Genomic DNA, 5,792 nt, shown 5'->3' on the forward strand with positions numbered 1-5,792 from the left:
AAAAAAAACTGAAACAGAAACTCTGTACCTATTACTATAATTTAAATGTGTCCTCAAATTTCATGAGCTGGAAATTTGATTCCCAGTGTGGTCATCATGTTAGGAAGTAGGGCCTAATGGAGGTGTTTGCGTCATGGAAATTGTGCCCTCGTTAAGAGATTAATGTGGTTATCACAGGAGTGGGTTAGTTATCACAAAAGTGCATACCATGTAAAAGGACAAGTTTGGCTCTCCCTTACTCTCTCTTTCACCCTCTATGGCTTTTCCACTTTCTGCCATGGGATGATGATGCAGCAAGAAGGTTCCCACTAGATGCTGGCTCCTCAGTCTTGGCCTTCCCAGCCTTCAGAATTGTGAGCCAATAAATTTCAGCTTATTACAAATTACCCAGCCTGTGGTATTCTGTTATAACACCACAAAATGAACGTGTAGCAGCTGTACCATCTTATCTTCCCACCAGCAATGTATGAGGGTTTTAATTTCCTTCATCCTCACCAACACTTATTATTTTTCTTTTTTAAAAAAATAGCCATTCTGGCTGGGCATGGTGGCTCATGCCAGTAGTCCCAGCACTTTGGGAGGCTGAGATGGGAGGATTACCTGAGGTCAGGAATTCGTGACCAGTCTGGCCAAAATGGCAAAATTCCATCTCTACTAAAAATGCAAAAATTAGCCAGGCTTGGTGGCGGGCACCTATAATCCCAGCTACTGGGGAGGCTGAAGCAGGAGAATTGCTTGAACCTGGGAGGCGGAGGTTGCAGTGATCCAAGATTGTGCCGCTACTCTCCAGCCTGGGCGATAGAGCAAGACTCTGTCTCAAAAAAAAAAAGAAAAAAAAAGGCTGACTTCCTCTTTTTCTGGCTGGAACCATGGAGGGTGTAGAAGACAAGAAGGTTCCTGCTGTGCCAGAACCCCTTAAGAAAAAGTGAAGGAATTTCGCAGAGCTGAAGATCAAGCACCTGAGAAAGAAGTTTGCCCAAAAGATGCTTCGAAAGGCAAGGAGGAAGCTTATCTATGAAAAAGAGAAGCACTACCTCAAGGAATATAGGCAGATGTACAGAACTGAAATTCAAATGGTGAGGATGGCAAGGAAAGTGGTAACTTCTATGTACCTGCAGAACCCAAATTGGCGTTTGTCGTCAAGATCAGAGGTATCAGTGGTGTGAGCCCAAAGGTCTGAAAGGTGTTGCAACTTCTTCACCTTCATCATATCTTCAATGGAACCTTTGTGAAGCTCAACAAGGCCTCAATTAACATGCTGAGGATTGTAGAGCCATATATTGCATGGTGGTACCCAAATCTGAAGTCAGTAAATGAACTAATCTACAAACGTGGTTATGGCAAAATCAATAAGAAGCTAATTGCTTTGACAGATAACCCTTTGATTGCTCGATCTCTTGGTAAATATGGCATTATCTGCATGGAGGATCTGATTCATGAGATCTATACTATTGGAAAACACTTCAAAAAAGCAAATAGCTTCCTGTGACCCTTCAAATTATCTTCTCCACAAGGCGGAATGAAGAAAAAGAACACCCATTTTGTAGAAGGTGGAGATGCTGGCAACAGGGAGGACCAGACCAACAGGCTTATTAGAAGAATGAACTAAGGTGTCTACTATAATTATTTTTCTGTTAGTCGGTTAATAAACAGTACCTGTTCTCAAACTGAAAAAAAAAAAAAAGCCATTCTAAGAAGTGCGAATAATGGTATTTTGTATTTCCCTAATGACTAATGATGTTGAGCATCTTTTTATGTGTTTATTGGCTATTTGTATATGTTCTTTGGAAAATGGCTATTCAAGTTCTTTGCCCATTTTGGAGTGGGTTGTCTGTTTGCTTTGTTGTTGTTAAGTTATAGGAATTTTCCGTGTCTTCTGGATAGTGATTCCTTATTAGATATCTGATTGGCAAATGTCTTCTCTTATTCTGTGAGAGAAATGCCTTTGATATACAAAAGCATTTTTGTATATCAGATGATATTAGATATCATTTAATTTTTTTAAATTTTGATGATGTCCAATTTAGCTAAATTTTTCTTTTTTGCCTGCTTTTGGTGTCAAACTTAAGATACCACATGCCTAATTCAAGGTCATGAAGATTTTCACCTATGTTTACTTCTAAGAGACTAATAGTTTTAGCTCATGAATTTAGATCTTTGGCTCACTTTGAGTTTTAATTTTTGTGTATGGTATAAGGTAATGATCCAGCTTCATTCTTTTTTTTTTTTCTCCCCAGCTTCGTTCTTTTGCCTGTGGCCTTCCAGTTTTCCCAGGACCATTGGTTGAAGAGACTGTTATTACCACACTGTTGGCTTGGCCACCCTTGTTGTAAATCAATTGACCGTAGACAAATGCATTTGTTTCTGAACTTTTTTTTTCTTTTTTTGAGATGGAATCTCATTCTGTTGCCCAGGCTGGAATGCAGGGGCACAATCTTGACCCAATGCAATGTCCTCCGCCTTGAATAGGTTCAAGCGATTCTCCTGCCTCAGCCTCCTGGGTAGCTGGGACTACAGGCGCACGCCACCACATCCAGCTAATTTTTGTATTTTTAGTAGATATGGGGTTTCACCATGTTGGCCAGTGATGCAAACTGACTCCCTACCTCACAAGATCTGACCACTAAAAGTGAAACAAGATCTCTCTCTCTCTCTCTCTCTCTCTTTTAATAGACAGTGTAGCTCTGTTGCCCAGGCTGGAGTACAGTGGCACAATCATAGCTCACAGGAGCCTCAAACTCCTGGGCTCAAAAGATTGACCACAGCATATGCCACCACACTTGGCTAATTTGTCATGTTTTGCAGGGGGTGGGGGGGTGAGTGTTTTTGGTTTTTATTTTTTAGAGAGAGGGAGTTTTGCTATGTTGCCCAGGCTGCTCCCGAACTTCTGTCCCTGAGCAATCCTCCTGCCTGGTCCTCCCAAAGCACTGCCATCATAGGTATGAGGAACCACATCTGGCCAAGGTGTGTCTCTTTTTAAGTCTCTCCAGGGGATTCTCATGTTATCAGATGGTAGCCCTGCTCCTGCTCCATGGGTCACTCTTTGAGGAGCAGGATCCTTTCCAGGTGTTTATCTTCTACATTTGGCTTAATTTATTAGGGTTTTGACACGTGGAGAAACAGATTCTAGCCTCAAGGCAAAGCACTTGCTTTCCCCTCAAAGCAGCAGGAACAGGTTACCTGAGAGATCTCCAGGGACAAGCATGCAACTCTTCAAACACAGGCTAAAGGTCTCATAGCAGGAGGTTACTTACCAAATATTTTAGCCAAATGTTCCTCTCGCTCATTTGAACCTGATGCAAATGTAGCATCTTTCAAGCTCTTTTGTTGGGAATAGCCTATGGGAAAATCAACCACAGCTGTGATTAAGTCTTTCATTGGATCTTCAGATGTTCTTTTTAAACTGATACTCTTCTGCACAGCATTTTGTGGAGAGCATCATGCACTTGGCCTGAACCCCCCTATTCTGAGTGTCACAGAGCATTCATGAAGTGTCCGCGAGCATCTGAAGTTCCAACACAACACCAGGAGCTAAGTTCATTTTCACATGGTCTCTTGACAGACATTATGCATAGCCATTGAGTGATCTGTGCACATGGCAGGTTTAACTCTACAGGAAAAGTGGTAGAAAGGCCCACGTGGTATATGCCAAACGATTTCAAGTACAACCACTTTGATCCAATAAAAGACAAATGCACAGTTCTCTGTTAAGGAGGCACTGATGAATCATTAAGACTAGATACACTTAATCATGCAAGCACTTTGCTAAAAACGTGTTCCTCATAATGTATCAGCCAGGGGAGCGTCGTAAAACATGGTGCAGGGCAAGCTAATGAGATTATGCAGTGAAATATTCATGTCTTTTCTCAATCCAGTGGCTTATGGAATGCATTGGCAGAGTGATTAGTTACTAAATTGCTTTACTGAGAGTCTTATAATTCATGGCACACATAGCTGGCTTATTCTGATAACTAATTACTCATTCTTACTTTTCTCCCTAATGCATATGATATCCACCTTACAGGGTTTCTCTGTTCTTTGTGTGATTTAGGGTTAATGTGCATTATTTTTGCATATGTGGCCAGCTGCTTTCTCTCAGCCTTAGCATTGGAGCATCCGTGCTGGAGGAGAAATCAACTCTGCTTCTCTGGGCAAATATTTTACAGAGGCTGGGGTGGAGTGATGGTGGGGGTGACAGGGAGGGATGTAGGAAGACTTTGCTCTCCCAAGCCAATGACTGCGGCACTCATGGGCAGTGATCTATAAAGCGTGGGCAAATAGAAAGTGATTATACTTCTCATAGCTTTTGTTACAAGGAACAGTGAACCTCACTTGCAAAACAGGTTTCTGTTCTCTGAATAGCCTCCAGAGTGGCAGAACCTGCCTTACACTGCACATCAGGGATCACCCCAAAATACAGGGACATTCGCACTGTAGCCTATAGACTCCCATATTGGGTGGAAGATTGTAGAGAGAATTTCAGAGCGTTCTTCACATCTCAGTTTGACTTTGCCCCCCAGTAGTTAATTTAAGGAATGCTAAAACGCTAGCATCACACATTTGAGACAATACAGAGGTCTGTAGAGGTATGTACAACACATATCATGTTAACGACATATACTTGCTTTTTTGTGTTTCCCTCTTTGTAATGGATCTGACTGCTGTTCTTGTTTCATCAAATGATGGGTCATATGGAACCTGAGAAAACACTTGCAGCAGAATTTCATCTCCAGTGAAGCAAACAAAGGCATGTTAATACCAGCAATATTTTGCTAAGTACCTAAAGCAGACTATGAATACAATGAATGCATAACACAAACTCAATAGATATTGGACCTTATGCTGTAAATGCCTTGTCTTAGGGAAGGAAACTCCAGCTACCTAAATCATTTCTAGAACATTTTCATTGCATGAGACATCTGGGGCAGCAAACACTGCCCACTAAAGATATATGACCCCAAATCTCATGATACTCAGTGTCCTAATTCTCCTTCTTCCTGTTGTCATTCTGCCACATAAGCACTGGGGAGGTCCCCGATGACCTCAGAGAAGCAGCCTTTCCTGACCTCCTGCACTACAGCCACAGTGGCCTCCCCCAGATTTCTGTGCCAGAAAGAAAATTAACCACTCTTTGTTTAAGCTACTGTAAGTCAGGTTTTTAGGAAATTACAGCCAGGTGGTACATTCTTTTTTTTTTTTAATTATACTTTAAGTTTTGGGATACATGTGCAGAACATGCATGTTTGTTACATAGGTATACACATGCCATGGTGGTTTGCTGCACCCATTAACCCATCATCTACATTAGGTATTTCTTCTAATGCTAGCCCTCCCCAGCCCCCCACCTGCCAGGTACATTCTTAACTGGTACAGCAATTATGGTAACACACGGACTCCCCTCACCGGGATGATCTTGGCCACTCAGTTGTGTGACCCATTATTGTACGGAGGAATCAAGCTCATGGTCCTAAAGATCATAATCCTCTTCTACAGTGGAGACTGGCCTAGAGTAGAAGACTGCACATCATTCGCACAAGCCTTCACCCAGCCTTATCTCTGCAGAGAAACAGTACAAGATGCTGGGGGTTCAGAGAGGAAGGCGACCTGCTGTGTGGTGCGCCTCCTTGAGCCATGTAGATAGTGGGAAAGGAGAGCCAGACATGACACAGCCACACAGAGCTACAAAGCAAGGGCCAGGGAAGACAGGAGGGGAAGAAAACCAGCTTGGCCTGCGGCAGCCAGAACACAAACACACAGCTGAGCAGACTTCCGGAGGAAGAAGTGGGCCCTGC

General features: G+C 42.6%; 1 pseudogene; it reads left to right on the forward strand.

Annotated features, from left to right (window-relative positions):
• The first annotated feature begins 869 nt into the window (after positions 1–869).
• On the forward strand, positions 870–1,610 carry LOC116547420 (annotated as a pseudogene).
• The last annotated feature ends 4,182 nt before the right edge of the window (positions 1,611–5,792 follow it).

The sequence above is a fragment of the Sapajus apella genome, unplaced genomic scaffold, assembly GCF_009761245.1.
Source record: "Sapajus apella isolate SASKATOON/1434 unplaced genomic scaffold, GSC_monkey_1.0 scaffold3068, whole genome shotgun sequence".
Taxonomy (NCBI): Eukaryota; Metazoa; Chordata; class Mammalia; order Primates; family Cebidae; genus Sapajus; species Sapajus apella.